At 39.3% G+C, this 15991-nt stretch overlaps 1 long non-coding RNA gene across 2 annotated transcripts in view; it reads right to left on the bottom strand.

Annotated features, from left to right (window-relative positions):
- Nucleotides 1–15991, bottom strand: part of LOC144512388 (uncharacterized) — a 50412-nt gene that overhangs the window by 30448 nt on the left and 3973 nt on the right. The window contains exons 2-3 of one of the 2 annotated variants that reach the window (XR_013501001.1): nt 11497–11575; nt 9762–9829 (exon numbers count right to left, since the gene is read on the bottom strand). This is a non-coding gene — a long non-coding RNA (uncharacterized LOC144512388). Of the gene's footprint in view, nt 1–9761; nt 9830–11496; nt 11576–15991 lie in introns of those variants that run through there. The other variant, XR_013501002.1, reaches the window with a different exon arrangement.

Below are 15991 nucleotides of genomic sequence, written 5' to 3'. Positions count from 1 at the left end.
AAAATACACTGAGATGGGAGACTGCATAAGAACAAACAACTGAAGGGAGTGTAAAATCGGCTCGAAATCCAATCTACCATCATTTTCAACACGTACAGCAGGCCTAGTACAAATATTAGCACTACATCTACTGGGAGGCAATCTGGCTGTCACCATATTGCTGTTGTTTTTTTAGCAGAAGCGTCAGTAAACAGAGCTGAACAGACACTGAATGCTATTTTGCTGCTCTAGGAGAGGTTGTACTGGTAATGAGCAGAAAGTTCAATGGCTTCCATCCTTACTGCCGCTGTGCCTCGGCTGGCTTGTGCAGTGCCCTGGAACAATGGCATTGTTTGTGTGTTGTTTCAGTTGAATGCCATATTGTCTAGAGTGTTAGCACACTGAGCAGAATGGCGTGGAGGGTGGCATGTTAGAGTAATCCCATTACTTCTGTGTGGCAGGTAATCACCCTCTATAGCCATGTTTCCATCCACAGGTTTTTTTGGGAAATTAAGTAATATCGAATGAAAAATGCCTTATGGAAACATTAAAAATTTGATTGAATTTCATGAATATCGATACAAAGTTTGTAAGTTCGATCTCACCGGATTTTGTTTTTAGTTACATTTCTGAATTGAAATGTCATTGCTTCAGTTTTTCCTCACATTTGTTACATTTAGCAAACACATATTTTTTTTATCATGAGAGACTTTGTTCAGTATTTAGTTCAGATAACATCAGAACATGGAGAGATGTTTTTTGGTAGAATTGAAACAGAACCTGTGATGTGTCCTCCAAACACTGGAGAAGTAAACACTAAGACAAATAACACTGGGAGTCAGCCAGAAAGAAAAGCAGACAATCCGACACTGAACAAGAGAACACATATAGGTGGTAATGAGGGACAGGTTGACATTAGAGCTGACGAGGAACACATCAGGGCGGGGCAGACAATCAAAGGCAGGAAAACACACAATGGCAGGTAGACAAACAAGACATAGATAAAACAGGAAACTAATGGCGCTTTTCCATTACGTGGTAGCTGCTCGACTTGCCTCGACTCTACTCGCCTTTTTTGGTTTTCCATTACGAAAAAAAGTACCTGGTACCTGCTAAGAGGTACTTTTGCGCTGGTGTTTGCGTCAAGCCGGCATATAAGACGACCAGCCACGCTGAGGCGGTACTAAAATCTGCAATGGAAAACGGACGCACAGTGTGTCGAGTAGAGTCGAGGCGAGTCGAGCAGGTACCATGTAATGGAAAAACGCCATAAAGCCTACCTTACACTAAAAGACTGAAAGTCTGACAACATCTCACATCTAAAAACAATCATCTCACATCTAACGTTAAAGACTATCATAAAACCTACGATAATATCAAAAACGTTTCATTTTGTCGGAACGTCAAGACGGGAAAAAGACTGACTCGGACTGAGTTTTATGAACACCTTACACCAAACGATTGACGATGGGAGCGCTTCCCAACTTTAGCAAGACACTCATGATTTAATTCCGATATTGGCAATAAGTCTGCAACAGTGGAATCACTTGAAAAGTAATTTGGTGTAAGGTCAGCATAAAAAAACCCAGGATCATGACAGATCTAGCTTTGGATTTTAAAGCAATAAGCAAACAACACATTGGCAAGACTGTAGCTACCACTGAGGAGTCATGTACTCGGTGTTATCTATTTTATTGTGTATAATGACATAGGATACAGATATTATATGTTATGGATTTTTAAGGTTCATTTAAAAAAAAAAAAAATTAAACATAATTTGACTGTTTTTAGGTGCAAAACTAATGCAGGATTTAGGATTCTCCACCAGAATTACACAGTTGGAATCAGACAACGCGTTCTCACTCCCAACTCGTCAAATACGGCAGCTTGGTCAGTGGAGCTCAGCATCTGTACCGACACACATGGAACCCTCAACTGCTTGACTGCGTGAGATAGCTGAGTTTGGTTGGTAGTCAAACTTTTTTTTATACCGAATGGGTTCTTTTGGGAGAATATTGGCTATGGTCCAGCAGAGTGGGCAGCACAGGATTACAACCACTTATATTATTATTATTATTATTATTATTATTATTATATTTGTTACTCCCAAAGTGGCACTGGTGAGACTGAGAACAGTGTTGTGTTGGTAAACCTGCCATTTGGGGGAAGCAGAACAACCTGCAAACACAACCAAAATTATAGGCAAACTTTTTCCTTAACAACTGCCAAATTAAACATCCAGCAGATAGGGAGCAACTTCAGCATTTATTTGGAGTTGTGTTTTGACCACCTCATGAATATTAAGTCCAATATTCACTCTCCTACTTGCTCCGTTTTGACCTCCACCAACTCTTTAGGGAAATATCTGTTTAAGTGGGCCATAGGCTCAATTACCATTGTGTTACCTCATTCGGCGATAGATAGGGACTTTATTTATAATATTATTATGATATTATTACTTTAAATTACTTTTAAAAAGTAATTTTCCCCAACACTGGGACAAAATATTGTTAATAATCTGAAGAACTATCTCTAATGCAAACACATACCCATACTAGGGCTGTCAAAATAACCCGTTAATTTCGATGAATTAATCTGAGAAAAAATAACGTGTTAAAAAAAATAACGCAGATTAATCCATTCAACTTTGACCCGGAGCCGTTCTAGCCACCATTCGACTGTAAAATGAAGGAGGGAGACGAGAATGCGCTGCCTGGATCATTGATTGGAACATTTACTTATAAAAATCTTCTTCCTGAATAGGGTTGGGTACCGAAATCCGGAGCTAATATGGCACCGGTGCCTTAACGACCGGTATCTACCAGACTGAATAGCAACGCGGATTTCGGCGCCTCATTTCGGTGCCACTGATATGTCTGCGCTTCTCTCGGGTGCTCTGAAACAGACGTTACAGGCAACAGAAACATCGCTGCACGTGATGCTAGTTAACACTATACTCAACAGCAGCTAACGTTAGCCTACCGCTAGCTAGTAGCTGGATTAAACACGGTTACAATGCTGACAGCTAACGTTAACGGTGTAAAGTGTGACTGTATTTCACTGTAGAGGATTCAACACCGGGATGTAGCTAACAATCTGCAGCTGCTGTTGTCGGAAAAACAGACGGTGCGTTCAATGAAACTGGTAACCTACAGCCTCGTGGTGCATTCAAAGTTGTTGTTAAATGCCCTTTTCCCATCTGGTAGTTGTTTTTCTCATTCAACAGCAATTTACTAGTAAAATAAGTTATTGTTATAGTTATTACATTATTATTAAATCATTTAATTTTGACCATATGGCCTTAGCAATAAACAAGCCTTCTTTAATGTTGTTTAGTACCCTTCTTTTTTTTTCTTTTGAACTTTCTTAAAAAGTATCGGTTAAGGCACCGGGCAAAAATTATGTAGGCTATGCAATTAATTTAGATTAATTAATCACAGAGTATGTAATTAATTAGATTAATTTTTTTAATCGATTGACAGCCCTAACCCATACTGATGTATACACACAAGGACCTCTTGGTAAACATGTCTCTGGATTCTTGCCCTGAATAAAACTGACGACTATCCCTCAGTGATAATTTAAAGCCTCTATCTTAGGCTGGAGCAATGACGTCTATTAGATCTATAAATCATGTCGGGCGAGGGGGTAGTAGTGGGGGGTGTGCAGTGAGAGCTCAGGGTCGTAAATCTCATTACCTGAGACTGCTGCCGACCCCCACCCCCCTGTCCTCAATCTCTCCTATTATCAGCTGACCTTGACCGCCGACGCAGACACTTACACTCAATCAGGGCTGCAGAGGGTGCCGCGCGTGCTGCTGTATATGCGTGTGTTTACTTGTCACATTTGTGTCATGATATTTGGAGCCCCCTGGCCCCCCTCCCTATCTTAAATTGAATTTTTTTAATGAAAATATCAGTTTATTTTTGCTCCTGTCATCTTTCCATCGAGCTTGCCCGTCACTGACTCTTAGAGGTAAACACACACACACTTCAATCTCAAATATTTGCATATTATTTTCACATATTTTAGGACTGTACAATCAGAACTTAAATTGAATTAAATTGAAAAATATGCCTCATTCGCTCAATATAGCGTACTAAATAAATGAGAGCACCTGTAAAGGCTAGTAGTCCTTGATAAAATGATGATGAGATGAGATAAAATGATAATTTATCATCACAAATGACCTATATGGTGAACTTCAGTTAATGAGTTTAAAAAGGTTAAATTTCTCCCAAAAGCCCAAAAATAGAGCAGGCTCAGACTTTTTACTCTGGTTACTGGACAGATTGGGTCTGTCCTCAGTTCTGGTTTGCTGAGTCACTTTCCGAACTGCTGTAAAACGGCTAATAAACGCACACCTGTAAGCACACCATGGTTCATTTAAAGTCTAATGATCTAATGTTAAAACACAGTGTAACACTCGTGCTTTACCTGTCTGTCAGAGAAGTACAGCAGAATATGAGTGTTCTTATAGCATCATGCATTTATTTTCTATCTATTACTTTTGACTTTTCAGAGGCAAAAATTATTTTAGCAATGCTTGTGGTTATGGATGGCAATATCGGTCTGTCAGTTGGTTGGCCGACCACTTTGGTCCCGACTCAAATATCTCAACACAATGTTTGAAATTTTGTACAGACATCCATGGCCCCCAGAGGAAGAATCCATGTGACTTTGGTGACTTTTCCTTTAGGGCTACCAGCAGGTTGACATCTGTAGTTTTATGTGAAATGCCTTGCTAACTATTGGATGAATTGCAACGGCATTTGGTACAAACATTCATGTCCACCTCAGGATGAATTTGTTTACGTTGAGATACCTATAAAACTAATGGCATTCCCCATCAGCCTTTTTATGATATCAAATCAGGTCTACTGACATAGCTTTAACATAAGCATTGTTTTCTTGTAAAACTCTTGTCTGTTGTGCAACTAATTTTTCAAAATGAAAATCTAAAATGATACTTTGCTAGTATATTTTCTAACAATGGTTGTGTCTATTGGTTGAAAAGCCTAATATGTAGTCAATGTTTGTACAACCTGCTTTGGCAGTACTGTATTAACATACTTGTTGAGGCCAAAAAAAGCATTCAAACCACAAATATTGTAATTACATGGCGTGTGCTTTGCCAGCTTTGTGCTGCTGTTGTCTTTCATTATAAAGTGGTATATTACCGTTTATAAAAGCAATTATTCAGTTGAACTTCCAGTGGTTTTCTGCTTTGCGCAACGCCAAGCAACACTTCTGCTTTACTAGACATACGTCAAACTTCGGCTTCTCACTGCAACTTTAGTTTAGATCATAACTTGACACCTGCTGACATCACAAGTTGGATCTCCAATCAACACAGATGGAACGAGCGCAGGTGTATGTACGATGGCCAGCAATCACAGCTCCTACTACAGGAATATTTACCTTTGGCTGCAGCAGTTACATAAACTTGGCAAAACTTCGACAAACAAGAAAAATAGTCCTGTCCTGGTCACATAGGGTGAAATGTCTTTTTGTTGTGTAAATCAAGCCTCTGGCAGTGCCCTTGGTTTCTGTGCTGCCTGGCTGAGATCTCCTACTGCGTTTTGACTACCAGCACCAGTGAAACAGACATAATGAATGTTAGACTTCCAAACAGAGTCTGGCGCTGCTTGCCGTCTCCATATTTCTCCCACTTTCTGTCAGTTGTTTGTTTCTCTCCCTCCTCCTCCTCCTCCTCCTCCTCCTCCTCCTCCTCCACCTCCTCCTCTTTTGCTTTCACTCTTGCTTTTGTGTTTTCTTGCTAACCCTGTGCACCTAAGCCTCTCTCTTCCTCTCTAAAAGCACACATTGCTGTGATTTTGTGCCATTAAAAAAATCATTCCGCATAATACCATGTGTCTCCTTAGGAACATGGCAGTATGTCCTCAGTATGTAATCAACTGTAGTCTTTCAAAGAAACGGAAACGATTAAGCAGCTGACACAAAAATCGTTTAATTAGAATTCATAAAATTAAAAGTAACCTCATGTAGAAGTGGAGATAATTCAGTTTGCAGCCTCTTCCTCCTTACATCATGTCTTCAACTCTGCTTCCTCCGATGCATCTTAATGGGTTTTCATGCCTGGAGCAGATTGAAGGCTGGAGTTGGAATCTGCAGTATTGTGGTATATATCTGGCTGTTTCAATAATAACTCATATGACAACACTCTGGGCTATCACACAACCCCCAAACTGTCACTGTTCTACCACTGTGCCTTTGGGTCGACTCACCCTGAATAATTTAGCCACAGTAGTCAGCGAGTTTGCCCAAAGGAAGTTCCTGAAAAGTACATCATGTCTGGCCTGAGGCACAATTCATGGGATGGAGACAGCTTCAGTCAAGTTTGCTGGCTGAGGATGTGCCCAGCACTAATCACTAGTAAATACAGATATATCAGGAAATAGTCTATATCCTTGACATTACACTTCTGGGATTCCACAGGAAATTCCGCTGGATGAATGTATTTTGTGTTTTCTTCCGCTTTCTTTGTGTTGGAATTTTAAATTCAGTGGATTAATGAGGTTTATCGTTGACTGCTCCTCAGATCTCTGCAGGGTAAATTGAGACAGCTAGCAAGACTATGTGTCCAATCTGAGTTTTCTCTCGCACAAATGCCATTAAATGCAGTCGTGCCATTAAACCAGAGCACGTTTTCCTCCCATCCCCGAATGCTATGTGGAGTAGCCAGACCCTCCTTCAGCGTGCTTTGGAGGAGGGTCTGGCAAAGCGAGACTAATCAGGACATGACCCGGGGCGAGTGTCTGTGTATTCGCCAAAACTAACATGGAGATTGATTCTGAAATAATAATTCCACCTGGATGGAAACGTCTCATTAATGCTGATGGAAACACGTAAGGTTATTTACGCTGGAATTATCGTTCCACGTACAAACGTACAAACGTCTTTGTGGGTCTATGCAGAGAATTTATGGTGTTATGGGTAAAATTAGCTAATAATGCATCATACTTGTTCTTTTAGAATCAATTGTTTTTATTAATTGCAATTTAAAGCGCCTGTGGGTTGAATTTGAAAATTGACTGTCTGAAAAAAGACACTGAGGTTCACACCAAGGTTATTGTAGTTTAGCATTTTTCATTAGTTTTTATTTCGTTTTGACTTTGTTTTCAAATTCAGTTTAGTTTTAATTAGTTTTTAAAGCGGGTTTGCTAGTTTAGTTTTTTATTTTTTGAAAATGCTTAGTTTTAGTTCAGTTTTTATTAGTTTTAGTCTTTTTTTGTAATATGGGTTATTTGTCAGGGGCAAGATTAAAAAAAGGTCAGAAAAAGTATTGTGTAATAATAACTCAACAAAAACATCATACTAAATATGTATTAAAAATGTATTCAACAATAACACCAGTACATAAAATGTACATTTGATAAGCACAAATATGTAAACAGTCTACACAAGACGCTGCAGTAAGAGCAAAATGTGTAAGTGACGTGTGCCAGAAAAAAACCTAAATAGCCAACAGACTAAAGAAGACATGAACAGGTGTTTTCAACTTTGTTTTGAGTAAAGTGGCAAACTTTTTGAAGTCAATCGAGTCACACAGTTGTGTAGACATCCCAGTATCAATCCACACATTAACCCACGCTTCCTCCCGCTTTTGGTGTTCCTGCGTATTTACTAACCAGCAGCTATCGGGTTGACGGTGAAGGAACGCCTGTAATGTTCTCTGTCCTGCGGTTGTCTCCGTCATGCTGCCTGGCCCTGTACTCATACATCTACGCCCTGTACCAGGGTTAGCTTCTGTTTCGGGGCTTGGCATTCTCCTTTACCTTGTTACGATAAACTAGATGTCTATGGCATAGACTGTATAAAACAGGTTTATGGTCGGAAATGTCAACTCTGAAAGATATAACGTTATTTGCTCTATGAAAGACATTGACAGAGACGAAAACTAAGGAAATTTACTCGATCATTTTCTTTTACTTTAGTTAGTTTTGCAAACAGACATTACAGTTTTAGTTATCGTTTTTTTTCTAATGTCTCGTTTTTATTTTTATTTCAGTTAACGACAATGTTTTTTCCCACCTAGTTTTAGTTATTTTGTTCGTTTTCGTTAATGATTATAACCTTGGTTCACACCAATTCCCCCTTCCACATGAAGGAAAAATGAAATGAAACAAATGAAATGAAACAAACCAATTTTCACCTGGATCGTCTCATTTTCTTATCAGAATAATTTTAAAGATCAACAATCACATGAAATGTGATTATTCAACACAAGAGCGCCACCCTTGTCAGAACATTCGTATCTGGAGACTGCAGGACTACTGTATCATCCTGTACACATATCCGAATAGTCAATAATGAAGTGTCTTACGCGAAGCTCAAGGCTTTGTTATGTCCTGTAGGAGTCAACTACAACTAGGGGTGTGCAAAAAAATCGATTCACATTCGAATCGCAATTCAAGCTCTACCGATTCTAAATCGATTCATAGAATTCCAAAAGTCGATTCATATTTAAAAAATACGGCTTTAAAGTCTTCAGTGCTAGACCACCTGCCCATTCCATTTTAAAGCCAAATACGTAGCTTTTTTTTTTTATTACATCGTTTTCACGGTCCTGTGTGAAAATATGCACATTGATCATTACATGTAGTCAACTTTTCCATCAATTAATCTATTTGCCATATTTGTCTGTTCAGTGTCACTGGGGCCTTTAGCCAATCCCAGCATGCATTGGGAAAAAGGCAGGGCACACACACACACACACACACACACACACACACACACACACACACACACACACACACACACACACACACACACACACAGTCCTGTTCCGCTCTGCCAGGCTCTCAGGACCACCTGAGGGTACCACATCACAGGTTTGTTTTTCCTGTATCTGCTCCATCAGAGAGGAGCAGGCCTCATTAGTGTGTGGCCCCTGTAGGGTCCTGGGGCCCCAAAACCCACACAGCCAACCTACTGTGGCCTCTTGGGCCCTGAGCCCAAAACACAACAAATCACTGAAACAAAAACGTGTGCTAGCATCCCTAATGCCCAAATCTTTACACTTCAAAAACACAATTATGCTAATGCCAGGAATCATTTGCCATTCCAACTCTGATTTAATGCGGCCTTTTAGTGGGGAAAGCTAATTAGAGGCTTTAATTAACATGTGCGACACAAACTGAAGAGCAGTGCGAAGGAGCCTGTCGATCATGGAGGAGCACAGCGAGAGCGGTGAAAGAGGGAGTGCGAGAAAGGGAAGTCTGAAAGCTATGCAAATGAGTCGAGGGAGCGCCACGGGGAGGCGTGGATATCTGCCGCTACAACGGTTTCTGTAAATATCACCGTGACCCGTAGACAGAGTGGAGCCAGCTCATTAACACAGATTGGAAAGTGTCACCAGAATTCAGCCCACGAGGGTCAGCGCTGATACAATGCAACCTGAGCTGAGGGTACCATCATTAAAACTGGGACAAAACACAGGATATAAGCTCATGCACTGTAATGCAGATATTCCATTGCAGTCACATCATCCTTTACTGTATAAGTACCTCAGGGTGGATGGCCCAGTACACTGCTGGAAACTCACTACACCTCTATACTGTGCCTCTGTAGCTGCAGATATATTTGCTGCCCAAATGCACACTGTGATTGCATTTATAGGATTCTCATTAACACAGATTGGAAGGTGAATTCTGCACAACTCTGCATTATTGTTGCACAACTTGAGCTCAGGATATCATCATCATTACAACAGGTAGATACGAGCAGAAAGTGAAAATAATCACCTTGGGTTTTTGCAGCGCTGCAGTTTTCCCCCTGAATATAAACTGGGCCACAGAAAATAGGAAATTGAAACAGAAGATTGGAGCTGAAAATAGAAAAAGTCAAGGAAATGTGGCTGTTAATGCCCAAGCTTTTACTCTGTTTTCACTTAGATTAACATTTTCACAAAGTTCTGCTGCACAAAGAATGCACTTAAATATTTATTAGAAAGATGGTTTAGGGCTTTCTTCATTTCTCATTTTTATTGGTGAAAGTACATTATATGCCACCAGTTTAAAGTGGTTCTTTTGGGGGGTTTCATTAAAACACATGAGAAATTTCCATACTTGATCTATGTGGTTCTATGTGATCTAATAGTTCTGCTTAAACTATTACCTTCTGATTAGTAGATCATATTGCTTAGCAATTTTAACCATTTTCCATGTTTTACGTTTTTCAAAACAGTACTATTTATGCGAGGTATGGAGTGTTTTAATGTACATTTAATCAAGTGAATGGTTTCTTTCTATTGCAGTTTATGTTCTAGTTTTCAAAGCCACATTGTTGTTTAGTTGATTCAGACTTAACTGCAATGCTCATTTTGTTTTATGCTTTCAATGTAGATGTCTACTTTGTCTGTAAAAGGTTATATACTGTAGGAAATAGTCATTATTGCTGCAGTCTGAGTCTCTGCAGGCAGAAGTCACTTTGCTTCTACATTGCTGAAGCTCTCAGTGTAGAAATCTGACTACATTCTGTATGGGCACTACAGGGTTTCCTCTTGGGGATCAATGCAGCGGCAGGGGAGTGAAAGTGAAATGTGCAGCTTGTCTGATGGTTACATATGTAACCACTTTAAAATTCATAGAAAGAGCAGTCCAGCTAAGTCCTCGGTGAGGATTAGTTTTAGAAGTATTGAGCGGTATTCTCTGAAATCCTGACCTTTTTCATTCACACTGTAGAATTTCCAAATATACAGATAAAGACAATGAATAGTAAATGTATTATTAGAATTAAAGTTATGCATTTCATGAAATCAATCTCGGTTATTGACATTATTTGTGTTCTGTATATTTTTTAGCAATAGCCATTAAATGTAATGTAACGCAATGTGTTGGTCAACGCACTCAGCGCTAACCGCCAACATTAATAACAAATGTACAAAACAAGACATTGTTTTGCAATTTTTGCCAGCAGGTCAGTTTGACATATTTTAGGGAGTAATGAAAGAAGGAGCAGCCACAGTGAACCTCCAACTCAACATCAAGGTAATCAGGTTAACTATGTCCTGCTGTTGTGCTGAAAACTACATCCGCTGTGTGCAGCATGAAATTAGATTGTGGCTGCCGCTTTTATTGACTGACCCCTTTTATTAAAACAACATGAGTCTGTAAGCAGATACACCAGCTGCTCTTCTGTTGTGTTTCTAAGTGTCTGCTTAAAGTGTTAAATCACACAATGTTACACACTATCACCGCTGTCGATATAAATCAAGCGGGACTGAAATCTTTTAGGATTTAACATTTCATTCATTCTTCTGCAGTAGGTCATGTTTAAGTAAGAAGTGAATGGAAACCTTGAAGCTATGACCAGAACACTACTTATGAAACCCCATAAATACACTGAGGGATCACTTGTCTTGTCATTCTGAACAAATCGAATACTGCTCGCACTTTATAATGGCTGATCTAAACTTTCGGTTACCATCCGTCATTTCAAGGATGTTTGTTATTAATCCTTGACAGGAGACAGTGAGAGTATAGTGAGGCTCACCTCTGTGTTCGGACTTCTGAGGTTCAGTCACAGCTAACAGTCTTCATAGCACATCATGTCCTCTTCACCTGAAGACAAGCTGTACAAAGGAAAACAAGAAATTCAGTGTTGTAGTAACATCCATCTCATTCCAGCCAAACTAAATGATGATGATGTTTTCACCCTGGAGGTAGAACTATTTGCAAGGCTGCAGTTTCAAAGTTTGAACAAACATGTTTTCCTAATGCAATGAAATGTTTGGGTAGACTATGAGCTAGTTCACTGTTTTGGTTTACTCACACTGCTCTCATGCTGTAATATTTGGTTGCAGCAGGCAAAACAGCAGCTTCAATGTACTTTACCTGGCCGGCAGGAAACGGCAGACAGACACAGTCATCCACTAACTTGTCAACATAGCAGAATAGCATTTAGCAGCTCAGTCAGATTTCTTTTCTTCAGAAGTTGGTGGAGACTAAAAACAGAGCTAAAAGGAGAGTGAATATTTGACTTGTGGCAAGAAGCGCGACTCCAAATGAATGCTTGTGTTGCTCCCTGTCAGCTGGATGTGCAAATAGGCTGCAGTTTGCTAACATGTTTGCCTTATCAACCTGAAGGGTGATGTGGCCATGTTGTGTTCAGAGCTTGATTCTACTGCCCCTAGGTGGCCCAAAAAGTCAGTCACTTCGAATATGACACTAATTTGCCTGATGGGGGTGCTAGAATCTCCAACTTAACAGGGCACAGCTGCCACACTTTTGATCTGCCAGTTTTCAGTGTTTTCAAGTTAAACAAAAAACATGAACAGTCGGTTATTGGCCTGTGTTCTGTTGATTCAACTCAAAAAAGAATTGAACATTAGGGAAACACGTATTTTAACGCCTCACTGCAGCATTGTTATGCTAGCTACAGTACATTTCTGCAGAAGTTTTGCACAAGGGGCTCTTGTTGAGACACTGAATGAACAATGCAGCAGTGCAACATGCATATCAGAGAATTACTCTCAAGGTCAGTGACTATTAAGTGCTTATAAAATGTTTTTTAATAATATAATACAGCAGGAAAATATTTGCCTGAGGACATCAGGGATAAATGGCAGTGCATGAGGTGAGCCCATACTGAGCCTACAAAAAAACAACTACAAATCCCACCTGTTTTCAAAAGAACAAGGTTTAAGCAAGTGGTGGAATGTATCTAACTGCATTTACTCAAGTACAATTTAGAGCCATGTGTACTTCACTTGCTTTTTTTCTTTTTATGCTACTTTATACTACACTACATTCAGTCGGGAATTTGTACTTTTTACTTGATGACATTTATCTGAAGCTAAAATAAACTAGTTACTTTACAGATTGAGAATTAACATTAAAAACACTTGATAATCTTATAAAATACAATGCATTGTTAAACCAACAGTTTACAACCTTTTAGGTTTTTGACTCTGGTCTGGCTACACCGCTTATCTATTCTGGGATAGGGGGAAAAAACGCTCTGGCTTGTTTGTATTTCTTAAAACCAATCACAACCGTCCTTGGTGGAACTAAGCCCCAGATACAGCGACGGTGCCCTTGCTAAATAAATAGCAGAGATAGCTGAAAGGGACAGGAGGGACATCCGATGTCAGGCTTTAACCCATCCAGAATATTTAATAGTTAATGAAATATCTTGGAGTTTTGGACTGATGGTTTGGACAAATCAAGTTTTTTCTAGACGTCACTTTGGGCTATGGGACGTTTTCATGGGTGTTTTTCTCTACTTTTTGTCATTTCATAGACTGTTTAAAGCAACATTAGAGAAGTTTTCCCGCTTCGGTCCCCCTACAGGTTGGAAGCTGAATTGTCCATTACATTACATTATGCAAGTTTGTCAGATCGGGTAACGGATCTGTAGTTCGAATGAACTGGACAATGTAATGTAATGGAAAATTCCGCTTCCAACCTGTAGGGGGACTGAAGTGGGAAAAGTTCTCTAGTGTTGCTTTAAATGTTTAATCAGTTAGTCCAGAAAATAATCTCCAGATTAATTGATGATTAATAATCAATTAGTTCCAGCCCTAATATACTTTTTAAAACAAAAAGTTATATTTTGCTGATTATAGCCTACTTCGGTACATTTAGTAAGATTTTGAATGCAGGACTGTTACTTATGTTGTTTGTTTTTTTACATGTATTGGTACTTTTACGTAAGTAAAAATCGGAATACTTCTTCACTACTGAGTTTAAGGAATGTAGAAAACCATGTCCAGATTAGGGTCATGGACCTGCAGTGCAGCAAGTGTGGTTCTTTTTAAAAAACGTTGGGGCCCGGAAGTAGATAGTAGAAAAATTAGGCCTCTACTTACGAGCGCACAAGATTTGTTTGTGTCCTGAAAGAGCAATAAACTCAAAGAGAATTCTCATTATGTCAGTAAACTGTATTTCATACCGCTCATGATAAAATCAATATAATGTAGAGAGAGACGCAGCTGAAAAAAACAAAATGGTATTGTTGCTGAGGTTGGCATCAGAAGGGCATTTGTAGTGAATTTGATTAAAATAAAATTGCTTTCAAGAGCTCTCAGCAGGCTGGAAGGTTGAGTGGGAGTGCTCTCGTGTGCAGCGCTGGTGGAGTTTCACAAACTAGGTTTTCAGAGTGAGGAAACAAGATGAAGAAATGCTTTGAAAGTGCCTGAGGACAAAGAATGAGGAGGCACTGGTGACATGGTGGTGCAATACTACCACTATTATTATTTTCAATACATTTTCATTTACATATCTGAGGCTGGTGAGATGAAATCCATTTCTGTCTTAAATGTGATTCTTTTTTATGAACTATCTGTGATTAAAGGAGTTTAGGTTGCTATGTAAAATAGATTTTGTGTTTGACATTTAACCCTTGTCGTTTGTAATTACTAAACTACACCTTTCCATGCCATAAATCAGATAACAGCATTTACAATATGTGTTACTCCTGACTGTAACTACATGAAAATGAAGCAGAGGAAAGAATGTATGTGTGGGCATGCATGTGGAAATAACCCAGGGGTGGAATTTTTCTAGTTAAGTATTCACCTGACAGGAGTGTCAGATGGATTGGGATATTGGGAACTGTCAAATTTGTGTAATTTATTCCCTCTTGAATTCAAAATGACATCAGGAGATCAAATACCGTCCCTAATTTCCATGAAACGTTCACCTAATTGGCTTTTAAAGGGTGGAGCGAGTTCTGGTAAATAATTGAACTAACTTGGTTTTAAAGTAGTCTGACTTTGGTAAGAATACTATTGGAAATCCATTATTGTGCAGGGTTAAACGTGGCTTTTTATAGTCCCACTATCCAGAAATGTAATTTGCATTTGATTTCTATTTTAATTTTTCATCCAGGATGTCATTAAAACATCTTGTCAATGTGTCATGTGTGAACCCAGAAGCAAGACCAGGAGAAAGACTCTAACATACATGCCATATCATTGTGTTTAAGGTTTTCTTAAAGCATATTCGTCTTTGTGTAGATGCTTTATTGGTCAAACAGATCAAAGAATCTGCAAATAATGACAATTATTCAAAAGTTCACCTCTCTGCATTGGGTTTACTTTGATTCACACTAACGTTGTAGCACACTCTGTAAACATATTCACCAACAGACCCAGAGATTAAACTACAAGTAATCTATTGTTACAAGATAAATGAGCTTGTTATCACAAACATGTCTTTTTCTTTTGTAATCTTTGCTATCGTGTTATTTTCTTATTTTATTTTTAATAAAAAAAATATTCAATTTTACTAAACTATAATGTGCTTTGGAAATATGCTTATTTGCTTTCTTGCCAACAAAAAAAAGATGAGATGATTGAGTGGTATCAATCATTCATCTCCCAATTTCCCAAAATGTCCAACTGTTCTTTTTAATTTACATTGCTATACCAACTTATTTCTGTTTAGTGTCACTTGGGTCTTGAACCAATCCCAGCATGCACTGGATGAAAGGCAGGGAAACACCTTGGATTAGTAGCCAGTAGTTCTTGTAGACTCAAGTCATTAGATTTAAAAGATACAGTCTATAAAATGTTATATTTTTATCCAAACAGCCTCCCTCGAAAACTTATTTTAAGTTTGTGAATCACTTATTTGGAATCTCAGAGATCTTATTTTGGAAAGAAACTCTGTGAGATGCAGCTGACAGTGGCTGGTAGTGAATTGGCGTAAAAGACAGAACATACAGCCCACAGACAGACACGGAGACAAGACGGGACACTTCAGTGACCACGCTCAGATGGGTAAAATCCCCCGGTCTGACAAACTCATCCCACACGATCGATAGCTGCTGTGACAACAGCCCCTCTCGTCACAGACTGGAGAACAAGCTGTTGTGAAGGTCTGAGAATGGAAGATAGGCCCCTGGAGGGGAGGCTTGATTTACGAGCCGAAGTCAAGATAGAGGCACAGTCGCCCACGTACTGTGGATGGCCTTCCTGCCACATCAGTCTCCCTGCCTGCCTGCCTGCTGCTGTACTTGTCCTCCTCCCAGTGTCTATTACCCT

The sequence above is a fragment of the Sander vitreus genome, chromosome 23, assembly GCF_031162955.1.
Source record: "Sander vitreus isolate 19-12246 chromosome 23, sanVit1, whole genome shotgun sequence".
NCBI classification, from domain to species: domain Eukaryota; kingdom Metazoa; phylum Chordata; class Actinopteri; order Perciformes; family Percidae; genus Sander; species Sander vitreus.
The sequence above is the reverse complement of the archived record's forward strand: the minus strand, read 5'-3'. Positions and strand labels throughout refer to the sequence as shown.